We start from the raw sequence: 12,863 nt of genomic DNA, 5'->3' as shown, positions 1-12,863 counted from the left end.
AGTTCAAACGATTACATTTATATCTGCATAATCTTATCAGTCAGTATGAAAACATGCTCTAGTAACCACAACTCTTGAATGGCAGTGTCTATTACGTGTGTCACTGAGCGTTGTTTGCTACCCATCTCTGCCAACGGATGGATATATTTTGTGTTGGTCCGAAGTTATCCAACTTCTACCAGTTCCTTCGCTCCTAGATATGGGCCATATTGTGCTGTGTGCACACTATTGGGTGATTCATTGGAAATACATTCAAAAGGCAAAGACCTGGGAGGCCTCATTCTTAAATCACACTTTTCGGTAAAACTTAATAATTTGAAAATGGACCATTCCTGGAAAATTGTGCCAAATGGTCAATACGCTAGGTAGTTACCAACAAATTGATTTAAGAACTAGCACTCTTCCCATGGGAGAACAACTTGCAAATAATTTGCTTATAAACAAACAAGAAATTTTTTTGGTATGTCACTGAGCGTATGTGCTCGTGAAAGTTACTTATCTAGTACCTAATCGTTTGCATTACTTTGCATTTCTAATTATATGGCCTGCGCAGTAAAAAATATCGAAAATTTGAATCTAACGACGACACAGGAATGAACCATCAAGATGCAAATAGACTCTTTAAGGCACTAGTTTGTCGATTTTCGAATAATGAGCAATGCTTGAGCGGCAGATGAAAGGTGTCAATTAGTTCAAAACTTGGACAATTCCTCCAATCTGTACGTAGTTCATTGCTTTAAGAGTTATAGAAGCTAAATTAGTTCTGTATCACGTCAGAAAACCAGGAGTCTAGGTTCTCTATTACCATGTTCATATTCACGACAGATGTTATGATGTGGAATGTCCCAACTGAACAAAACATTGCTGAGAGAATTATACACAGCGACAGGTCGGAGCAGCATAGAACCACTTTATGGAATGTTTCAGATTGTATTAAAAACTTCACTCAAATTCCACAGTTCATTGGATGGAAGCTACATTACACAAGTTCTAACACGTACAACGAGATTATGGCTATGACATAAAGACTATACTCACCGTACGCTAAATAGACAGCCTCTGACACAAATCCTGAAGATGCAGAGTTGACTTGAGTTATCTTCTTGCATAATCAGTCTCAACCAGCGTCCACATAATCTTCGAAAAAACCGGTGCCTTGTTCCAAATTTCGTTCAACAGTTTACTGTTTACTGGTGCAAGTATTATCTACTCACGGCGTGACGAATAAATTACATACGAAGAAAAATGAACGGAGCTTACGATACCAACCCAAGAGTTAACACAAATACGTAAACAAATACGCCATCTTGCTCATCGGTTGTCGCTGAGTTGTACGCTGATACGTTGGCAACTATGTTGGCAACAGGGTGCGTGTGAACAGTTGCCGGACGAGGCAATAATGTAACTCCAATCATTCAATCAGTGCGGTCACTTTAAATTACGCACACAACGACGACACGGTCAATTCTCGGCGTCGGCAACGTGTTGGGTACTGCAAACCACCTCTGCTGGGAATAACTGTTATTACACACTAAGCATAAACAAAATTATTGAAACTGCTTGCTGGGGTTCTCTGCAATCCACAAATTTAAAGGAAAGCTTTTTGCATGCACCTTCTAATGTTAATCTAAAATGCTTCTCATTATGAGACATTTCTTGTACTACAAAAGCCATGTACTTTTTGCAGTGGAATATTTACCTTTGAACCGTTGAATCTCCTCCACCAATAAAGTCCATTAGAGGACATATATTGCAGATTTGCCTGGATTTCGGACACGATGAAAACTTGGATGTTAAAATGATATTTCCCAACACACCGATGAATCCTTTTTACAGGAGATGTATTTTTTTCGAAAGACGTTCACACATAAGTGGTTTTCTACTAACAACAACTGGGGAACTATCAAGAATGGGGTTCCACAAGGGTCGGTCTTGGGTTCTTTGTTGCTCTTAATATATATTAATGACTTGCCATTCTATATTCATGAAGAGGCAAAGTTAGTTCTCTTTGCTGATGATACAAGTATAGTAATTACACCAGACAAACAAGAATTAACTGATGAAATTGTCAATAATGTCTTTCAGAAAATTACTAAGTGGTTCCTTGTAAATGGACTCTCACTGAATTTTTAAAGACACAGTTGGTTGGTTGGTTGGTTGGTTTGGGGAAGGAGACCAGACAGCGTGGTCATCGGTCTCATCGGATTAGGAAAGGATTGGGAAGGAAGTCGGCCGTGCCCTTTCAGAGGAACCATCCCGGCATTTGCCTGGAGTGATTTAGGGAAATCACGGAAAACCCAAATCAGGATGGCCGGACGCGGGATTGAACCGTCGTCCTCCCGAATGCGAGTCCAGTGTCTAACCACTGCGCCACCCCGCTCGGTCAAAGACACAGTACATACAGTTCCATACAGTAAATGGTATGACGCCATTAATAAATATAGACCTTAATCAGAAGCATATAGCTAAGGTAGAATATTCCAAATTTTTAGGTGTGTCCATTGATGAGAAATTAAATTGGAAGAAACACCTTCATGATCTGCTGAAACGTTTGAGTTCAGCTACTTATGCAATAAGGGTCATTGCAAATTTTGGTGATAAACATCTTAGTAAATTAGCTTACTACGCCTATTTTCACTCATTGCTAGCATATGGCATCATATTTTGGGGTAATTCATCACTGAGGAATGAAGTATTTATTGCACAAAAGCGTGTAATCAGAATAATAGCTGGAGTCCACCCAAGATCATCCTGCAGACATTTATTCAAGGATCTAGGGATATTCACAGTAGCTTCTCAGTATATATACTCTCTTATGAAATTTGTTATTAACAACCAAACCCAATTCAAAAGTAATAGCAGTGTGCATAACTACAATACTAGGAGAAAGGATGATCTTCACTATTCAAGATTAAATCTAACTTTGGCACAGAAAGGGGTGAATTATACTGGCACTAAAGTCTTTGGTCACTTACCAAATAGTATCAATAGTCTGACAGATAACCAACAAGAATTTCTGAATGACAACTCCTTCTACTCCATAGAGGAATTTTTAGATATAAATTAAGAAAAAAAGAAAAAAACTAAACAAAAAATTATGAAAAAAATTAAAAAATATAAAAAAGTTGTTATATTAACTTAATTATGTTGTTAAATTAACTTAATTATGTCATCTATTGGAAAATTTGACTCGTTCCACATCATTACGAAATATCGTATTCATGATCCATGGAACTAGTATTAATCTAATCTAATCTAATCTAGACATCACATCATTACATTGGCTAAATTGCGACTACCTTAAAGACCTTGCATCCGCACACAATATATACCCTATTTTAACAGTTTATGGTCTTTGGCTTATTTGTCCAATCACATTTACTGATGTATAATGAAAAATTAATGATTTACTGCAAACTGTTTATACGATTTTAAAGACAATAAATGATGATTCATTCGGAATACATTTCTAAATATCGTTCTTTTGACTTTTACGTACAAACTTGATTATGAAACTAAATGCCAATACCTATCACAAAAACATTAATTGCATCTTGATTTCACACGCGATTGTGTTCCCGACATTAACTGAGGTACAGCACAATATTCCAAAACGGAAATTCAGATTAAAGTTCAAATGGTTCAAATGGCTCTGGGCACTATGGGACTTAACATCTGAGGTCATCAGTCCCCTAGAACTTAGAACTACTTAAACCTAACTAACCTAAGGACATCACACACATCCATGCCCGAGGCAGGATTCAAACCTGCGACCGTAGCGGTCACGTGGTTCCAGACTGAAGCACCTAGAACCGCATGGCAACAACGGCCGGCAGATTAAAGTTCTGTATGATAATTTCGTAATATCAAAATGACTAAAAATCAGTAGTCTTTACTTCAGAATATTGGAGAATCGTTAATGAAAAAGTTAATTGCAACTGATCTAAATGGTTTTTCGTTATTTACATGATACACAAAGTGCTCAAGCCACGTTAAATACACCAGATGATTGATAAGTGTTCGACAAGGGACGAATGGAGACGTGTCGTCTTCAGCGATGAGAGTCGCTTCTGCCTCGGTGCCAATGATGGTCGTATGCGTGTTTGGCGCCGTGCAGGTGAGCGCCACAATCAGGACTGCATACGACCGAGGCACACAGGGCCAACACCCAGCATCACGGTGTGGGGAGCGATCGCCTACACTGGCCATACACCACTGGTGATCGTCGAGGGGACACTGAATAGTGCACGGTACATCCAAACCGTCATCGAACCCATCCTTCTACCATTCCTAGACCGGCAAGAGAACTTGCTGTTCCAACAGGACAATGCACGTCCGCATGTATCCCGTGCCACCCAACGTGCTCTAGAAGGTGTAAGGCAACTACCCTGGCCAGCAAGATCTCCGGATCTGTCCCCCATTGAGCATGTTTGGGACTGGATGAAGCGTCGTCTCACGCGGTCTGCACGTCCAGCACGAACGCTGGTCCAACTGAGGCGCCAGGTGGAAATGGCATGGCAAGCCGTTCCACAGGACTACATCCACCATCTCTACGATCGTCTCCATGGGAGAATAGCAGCCTGCATTGCTGCGAAAGGTGGATATACACTGTACTAGTGCCGACATTGTGCATGCTCTGTTGCCTGTGTCTATGTGCCTGTGGTTCTGTCAGTGTGATCATGTGATGTATCTGACCCCAGGAATGTGTCAATAAAGTTTCCCCTTCCTCAATGAATTCACGGTGTTCTTATTTCAATTTCCAGGAGTGTATGAAGGAGCAGAGTCCCTCAGTGTATTCTCGAAATGGGCACGAATGTCCTTTGCTATCACACCTTTCTTTATGAAGTACTTAATCAATGTTCGAATCTCGATTTTTTCCATCTTCGAAAGTCACTACTCGGGAACCACAACAGAGCCACGTCATCGCCACAGCTCTCTTCCAAGAGCGCTGACGTGGCACGTGTTCACAGGCAACAGACCAATGAATATCACGTGAACGTCTCGTTGCGCTAGCGCTGACCTCTCGTGGTGATTCCGAGAACTTTTCAAACCAACCTCGTATTACAGTTTCAGTACTTGGATGATTTGAGCAAGAGAAAGAGCTTCACAAACTGCGCCAGTCAGTGACGCTTTGATCCGCCTCTGGTCTTTATGCAAGCAGCTATTCGGCTTGGCGTTGACTGACAGAGTTGTTGGATGTCCTCTGGAGAGATATTTCTCCAAATTCTGTCCACTTGGAGTGTCAGATTGTCAAAATCCCGAGGGCATTGTCCAGGATGCTCCAGATGTTCTCAATTGGGGAGAGATCTAGCGACCTCTCTGACCCATGTATGGTTTGGCAGGCATGACGGCGTACAGTAGAAACTGCATCAGGCATCATCGTGCTCACATGTACGCTCACAGAGGATTGCCACGAACGGCAGTAAAATGGAGTGTAGAATATCGTTGACGACCTCTGTCCTGTAAGAGTGTCATGGATGGCATCGGAAGAGTTTTGCAACGAAATGAAATGACGTCCCAGACCGCTGCTCCTGATTGTTGGGCTTATGGGGGGGAGGGGGAAACAGTCAGGTTGCTATCCCACCACTGTCTGGAGCGTCTTCCGTCACGAATTTGGACTGGAATGTCATTGACAAACTGCCTATTGGTTTCTGTCTCGGGTTCAAAATGGATCAAATGGCTCTGAGCACTATGGGACTTAACATCTATGGTCATTAGTCCCCTAGAACTTAGAACTACTTAGACCTAACTAACCTAAGGACATCCCACAACACCCAGTCATCACGAGGCACAGAAATCGGGTTCAAAAATGGTTCAAATGGCTCTGAGCACTATGGGACTCAAGATCTGAGGTCATCAGTCCCCTAGAACTACGTAAACCTAACTAACCTAAGGACATCACACACATCCATGCCCGAGACAAGATTCGAACCTGCGACCGTAGCAGTCGCGCGGTCCCGGCCTGAATCGGCTAGAACCGCTCGGCCACAGCAGCCGGCTGTCTCGGGTTCTTCGGCCGACGCTCATCTAATGATTTTACTGACGTTTCGCCAGCACGAGTGGCTGGCATTGTCAAAGCTTCACCCTCAATTGCCGGTGGTGAACTGGAGCCGAGCTCGCGGCCGCAGACTATATGTACCTGGCGCGCCAACGTCCGAGGGCTTCTCCGCGGTCATTTCCGGTGCGGTTCTCCTCTTGCTACCTGCGACGGTCGTTCGCTGCAGTACGGGAAGCCAAGATCCGTTTACCTTAAGGCTTTCCTTTTTCTTGTTCAAACTATTCACGTGTTTTTGTATTTCCACAGCTTCTCTGAACAAGCGCGTGTGATAGTGCTTCTCTACAGCCAGAAATACCGTGTCGGCGAATTTTATTACGTGGTCGGTCTCATTCAGTGCGTGCTCTGCCACGGCCGATTTCTCCACCTGCCCCAACCTGCAATGTCGCTTATACTCTTTCATCCCGGTGTTAATTGATCGTCCAGTCATTCCGACATATAAACTTTTCCGCATGTGCACGGTATACGGTATATTCCCGACTTGCAAGTGGGTCCCTTTTCTCCTTCGCCGATCTAAGGCACTCTTTCATCTTCCTTGTCGGTTTGAAAATCGTATTTCCGCCATATTTGCGCAATATACGGCCGATTCTGTCCGTCACTCTGGGAATACACTCCTGGAAATTGAAATAAGGACACCGTGAATTCATTGTCCCAGGAAGGGGAAACTTTATTGACACATTCCTGGGGTCAGATACATCACATGATCACATTGACAGAACCACAGGCACATAGACACAGGCAACAGAGCATGCACAATGTCGGCACTAGTACAGTGTATATCCACCTTTCGCAGCAATGCAGGCTGCTATTCTCCCATGGAGACGATCGTAGAGATGCTGGATGTAGTCCTGTGGAACGGCTTGCCATGCCATTTCCACTTGGCGCCTCAGTTGGACCAGCGTTCGTGCTGGACGTGCAGACCGCGTGAGACGACGCTTCATCCAGTCCCAAACGTGCTCAATGGGGGACAGATCCGGAGATCTTGCTGGCCAGGGTAGTTGACTTACACCTTCTAGAGCACGTTAGGTGGCACGGGATACATGCGGACGTGCATTGTCCTGTTGGAACAGCAAGTTCCCTTGCCGGTCTAGGAATGGTAGAACGATGGGTTCGATGACGGTTTGGATGTACCGTGCACTATTCAGTGTCCCCTCGACGATCACCAGTGGTGTACGGCCAGTGTAGGAGATCGCTCCCCACACCGTGATGCCGGGTGTTGGCCCTGTGTGCCTCGGTCGTATGCAGTCCTGATTGTGGCGCTCACCTGCACGGCGCCAAACACGCATACGACCATAATTGGCACCGAGGCAGAAGCGACTCTCATCGCTGAAGACGACACGTCTCCATTCGTCCCTCCATTCACGCCTGTCGCGACACCACTGGAGGCGGGCTGCACAATGTTGGGGCGTGAGCAGAAGACGGCCTAACGGTGTGCGGGACCGTAGCCCAGCTTCATGGAGACGGTTGCGAATGGTCCTCGCCGATACCCCAGGAGCAACAGTGTCCCTAATTTGCTGGGAAGTGGCGGTGCGGTCCCCTACGGCACTTCGTAGGATCCTACGGTCTCGGCGTGCATCCGTGCGTCGCTGCGGTCCGGTCCCAGGTCGACGGGCACGTGCACCTTCCGCCGACCACTGGCGACAACATCTACGTACTGTGGAGACCTCACGCCCCACGTGTCGAGCAATTCGGCGGTACGTCCACCCGGCCTCCCGCATGCCCACTATACGCCCTCGCTCAAAGTCCGTCAACTGCACATACGGTTCACGTCCACGCTGTCGCGGCATGCTACCAGTGTTAAAGACTGCGATGGAGCTCCGTATGCCACGGCAAACTGGCTGACACTGACGGCGGCGGTGCACAAATGCTGCGCAGCTAGCGCCATTCGACGGCCAACACCGCGGTTCCTGGTGTGTCCGCTGTGCCGTGCGTGTGATCATTGCTTGTACAGCCCTCTCGCAGTGTCCGGAGCAAGTATGGTGGGTCTGACACACCGGTGTCAATGTGTTCTTTTTTCCATTTCCAGGAGTGTATATAGCAGAAAAGCCGTACCCCACATTTCTTCTTCTGATTCCTTACTTGGCCGAGTGTTGGGCTCTGTTACACTTCTGATATAACTTGTGGAGTACCCACTGCTCCTCAGAACACCTCCCAGCTGTCGCATTTCTCTTCTGAGGTGCTGCGGCTCTGTTGCTGCGACTGTTGACGTTCGGTCAAAAACGCACGAGAATGGAACAATGTGTGGCCCGTTTTAGGAGAAAGAAACAATATTTTTTTGCTCCGGTTTGTGACCACAGGTGAAACTTCGGTGCACTACCATACCCCAGAGGCAAAACATTAGTCAAAGCAGTGGAAACATGCTGATTCTCATGGAGGTATAGGGAGGGGAGATGCCATGACGTCTCAAACTTGAACCCGACAGAAACCGAGCTCCGCCATTGCAGTTTGGTCAGAAGACTCGTTTCCGATTGTGCTACTGTGTAGAGCTGCTGAAGGTTTTTTTCATTTTAAAATGCCGGTTTGCGTTGTTTACGGGTGTACGAACCGTTGGAATAGTGCTACCAAGTTAAAAGGAATCACGTCCCATGCGTAAGTGGCCCCGTTCGTAAAATATTGTCGTTTATATTCGTGAGATGTGCGGCCTTGTTTACGTTTTGTGAAACTGTTTTCTTCTTATTTTATTTCAGATTTCCGATCAATGAAGCTCGTAGGGCTCTGTGGGTTCATATGCTTATTTTTCTTGACAAAGCACAAACGGTGTTTGTCTTTACAAATGAAATTTTGTACAAGTGTGTAAACGAGTAAGAAATATCATCCGGTATGTAAACTAGCATAGCTTTCGGGTTCTGCTTTCAGTTTACATCGACACAAATACAGTAAAAGGTGATTTGAGTCTGAAAAGAGCTTTGTACACTGTTATTTTTCATCATTCGAAGTTCGTATCCAAAAGAAACACTTGAGTTAACGAGACCAAATCAGTTGTATTGCTGGGGCAAAAACGCATTAAAAACAAAACGAAAACACCTGAAAAAGCTATTCTGACGTTGTGTTATGCACGTAAACATTGTAACACTCATCATCTGAAATTATTTCGCAGACATAACGTTAAATATGAAGAACACGCAATTCTAACAAGAGCTCTGTCACTGTTTTGACCAATCAAACATGGCGGCCCACCGGCTTCAAACAGACGTACAGCAGACGGAGGATGCTAAGTTCACCCAACCTGGATATGATGTGACGTCATTATGACGTATATACGATTTAGTCGATTAACACACCTATCGACTTTTACGAACGTTCGAGATTCTAAACTGTCGTCAGCTAGTGGTTTGTTTTGACACGTTCGATTCTGATAACAGCTCAGTGTGGCAGCGTATATGTATTTCGCCAAAATAAAAGAGCTGTATATTAATAGAAATATTCCTGACCGTGGCAATGAAAACACCATGGACAACACGTTTCGTAAAAAAGTGAAGTCTTCTTATGTCCCGACCAGATTAGATTGTGTGGTTGTTGTATTGAATGCTTACGCCAAAAATAATATTTATTTATTATCAATATTTTAGTATGGTTTCATTGAATTGGTCTTGTCAGTACATATTAGATTGTAGCAGCATACTCTTGCTGACTTTTTTTCTTAATTTATATAGCTGAAAGAGAACTCGTGCAAGTTTGTTAGCTAAGTAATTTATATGTCCATCCCAAGATAGTCTTTTATCAACCATAATTCAAAGTAATTTCACACTCGGACCGCAGAGACAGGTACCTTAGTGTCTAGTAATGACTGGTGTGTAGAATGATTGAATTTCGAACTTAAAAAGAAAAATATGAGACATTGTTGAAGAAAAATCGTCGACCGGAGATGAAATACGAGGGGAAGTGGCTTTCTCAATGTAATCTTATCCAAAGGTTAGTGTCTTGACGCATCTAAAGATTTTGGCTGCTGAGTGCTTCTTCTCACCGAGTACGAACAACCGACGCACTTCAGCTGGGTCAGAAGTACATCAATTTCTGCTTGAGATTCACAATAACCACGCAGTTGCCCGTCGTCATCGATGCTGAACTCTTTTCAGCTTTTCTCTCATTAGTCTCTTGAATGCTGAACACATAATTAGAGACGAGCAACGAAAAACAACGCACAGGACACACACACAGTACAATACACGATTTAAACGCAAAACACATTTAAACGAATGGCGCAGAGCACAGCGCTACACTGTCACAACCTCTCGAAAGTTCACAAAAGTCGAATAGTCGATATACAGTTTCTATCGTTTTCGATGTAGCGTGTATACGTCATAATGACGTCACATCGTATTCAAGTACGGTGAACTTAGCATCCTCCACAGCACAGGGCCATAGTGCCATCTCCCCTCCTTATACCTCCATGCTGATTCTCCACCACCAAAGAAAGCAAAGATAATTCCTTCGGCGGGAAGGTTAAGGCATCAGTGTTCTGAGATGCAAATCGGATTCTCTTTGTAGATTATCTCCCCACTGGGTAAACAGTTACTGGAGAATATTGTGCTAACCTCCTGGACAAATTGCAACAAACGATACGCGAAAAAAGGCCAGATTTAGCAAGTAGGAAAGTCATCTTCCATCAAGACAATGCGCGCCAGCACACACGTGACGTCACCATGGCAAAATTTCACAAACTGAGGTACACCCGCCTTATTCACCTGATATGGCTCTGTCAGACTTAGATCTCTTCCCAAGAGTGAACATTTTTCTTGGTCGAAGAAGACTCACCTTCAAACGAAGAATTGACAGCCGCAGTTGACAACTATTTTGCAGGTCTGGAGGAGACTGACTTTCGAGATGGGATCAAGGCACTGGATCATCGTTGGAACAAGTGCATTAATCTACAAGGAAACCACACTGAAAATAAAAAAAAACATATGTAAGTACTTTTTTCCTACTCTACTGACCATTAAAATTGCTACACCACATACACTCCTGGAAATGGAAAAAAGAACACATTGACACCGGTGTGTCAGACCCACCATACTTGCTCCGGACACTGCGAGAGGGCTGTACAAGCAATGATCACACGCACGGCACAGCGGACACACCAGGAACCGCGGTGTTGGCCATCGAATGGCGCTAGCTGCGCAGCATTTGTGCACCGCCGCCGTCAGCCAGTTTGCCGTGGCATACGGAGCTCCATCGCAGTCTTCAACACTGGTAGCATGCCGCGACAGCGTGGACGTGAACCGTATGTGCAGTTGACGGACTTTGAGCGAGGGCGTATAGTGGGCATGCGGGAGGCCAGGTGGAGGTACCGCCGAATTGCTCAACACGTGGGGCGTGAGGTCTCCACAGTACATCGATGTTGTCGCCAGTGGTCGGCGGAAGGTGCACGTGCCCGTCGACCTGGGACCGGACCGCAGCGACGAACGGATGCACGCCGAGACCGTAGGATCCTACGCAGTGCCGTAGGGGACCGCACCGCCACTTCCCAGCAAATTAGGGACACTGTTGCTCCTGGGGTATCGGCGAGGACCATTCGCAACCGTCTCCATGAAGCTGGGCTACGGTCCCGCACACCGTTAGGCCGTCTTCCGCTCACGCCCCAACATCGTGCAGCCCGCCTCCAGTGGTGTCGCGACAGGCGTGAATGGAGGGACGAATGGAGACGTGTCGTCTTCAGCGATGAGAGTCGCTTCTGCCTCGGTGCCAGTGATGGTCGTATGCGTGTTTGGCGCCGTGCAGGTGAGCGCCACAATCAGGACTGCATACGACCGAGGCACACAGGGCCAACATCCGGCATCATGGTGTGGGGAGCGATCTCCTACACTGGCCGCACACCACTGGTGATCGTCGAGGGGACACTGAATAGTGCACGGTACATCCAAACCGTCATCGAACCCATCGTTCTACCATTCCTAGACCGGCAAGGGAACTTGCTGTTCCAACAGGACAATGCACGTCCGCATGTATCCCGTGCCACCCAACGTGCTCTAGAAGGTGTAAGTCAACTACCCTGGCCAGCAAGATCTCCGGATCTGTCCCCCATTGAGCATGTTTGGGACTGGATGAAGCGTCGTCTCACGCGGTCTGCACGTCCAGCACGAACGCTGGTCCAACTGAGGCGCCAGGTGGAAATGGCATGGCAAGCCGTTCCACAGGACTACATCCAGCATCTCTACGATCGTTTCCATGGGAGAATAGCAGCCTGCATTGCTGCGAAAGGTGGATATACACTGTACTAGTGCCGACATTGTGCGTGCTCTGTTGCCTGTGTCTATTTCCCTGTGGTTCTGTCAGTGTGATCATGTGATGTATCTGACCCCAGGAATGTGTCAATAAAGTTTCCCCTTCCTGGGACAATGAATTCACGGTGTTCTTATTTCAATTTCCGGGAGTGTAGATGACATGCTACAGACGCAAAATTTAACCAACAGGAAGAAGATGCTGTGATATGGAAATTAATAGCTTTTCAGAGCATTCACACAAGTTTGACGCCGGTGGCGACACCTACAACGTGCTGACACGAGGAAAGTTTCCAACCGATTTCTCATACACAAACAGCAGTTGACCGGCGTTGCCTGGTGAAACGTTGTTGTGATGCCTCGTGTAAGGAGGAGAAATGCGTACCATCACGTTTTCGACTTTGATAAAGGTCGGATTGTAGCCTATCGCGATTGCGGTTTATCGTATCGCGACATTGCTGCTCGCGTTGGTCGAGATCCAATGACTCTTAGCAGAATATGGAATCGGTGGATTCAAGAGGGTAATACGGAACGCCGTGCTGGATCCCAACGGCCTCGTATCACTAGCAGTCGAGATGACAGGCATCTTA

General features: G+C 45.8%; 1 protein-coding gene across 1 annotated transcript in view; it reads right to left on the bottom strand.

Annotated features, from left to right (window-relative positions):
- Window positions 1-1,323, bottom strand: part of LOC126108839 (uncharacterized) — a 220,226-nt gene extending 218,903 nt beyond the window's left edge. The window contains exon 1 of the mRNA XM_049914202.1: window positions 1,039-1,323. The gene's annotated coding sequence lies outside the window, so the exon portion shown is untranslated. The remainder of the gene's footprint in view (window positions 1-1,038) is intronic.
- Window positions 1,324-12,863: the final 11,540 nt, after the last annotated feature.

The sequence above is a fragment of the Schistocerca cancellata genome, chromosome 11, assembly GCF_023864275.1.
Source record: "Schistocerca cancellata isolate TAMUIC-IGC-003103 chromosome 11, iqSchCanc2.1, whole genome shotgun sequence".
NCBI lineage: Eukaryota > Metazoa > Arthropoda > Insecta > Orthoptera > Acrididae > Schistocerca > Schistocerca cancellata.
This window is presented reverse-complemented; position numbering and strand designations above follow the sequence as displayed.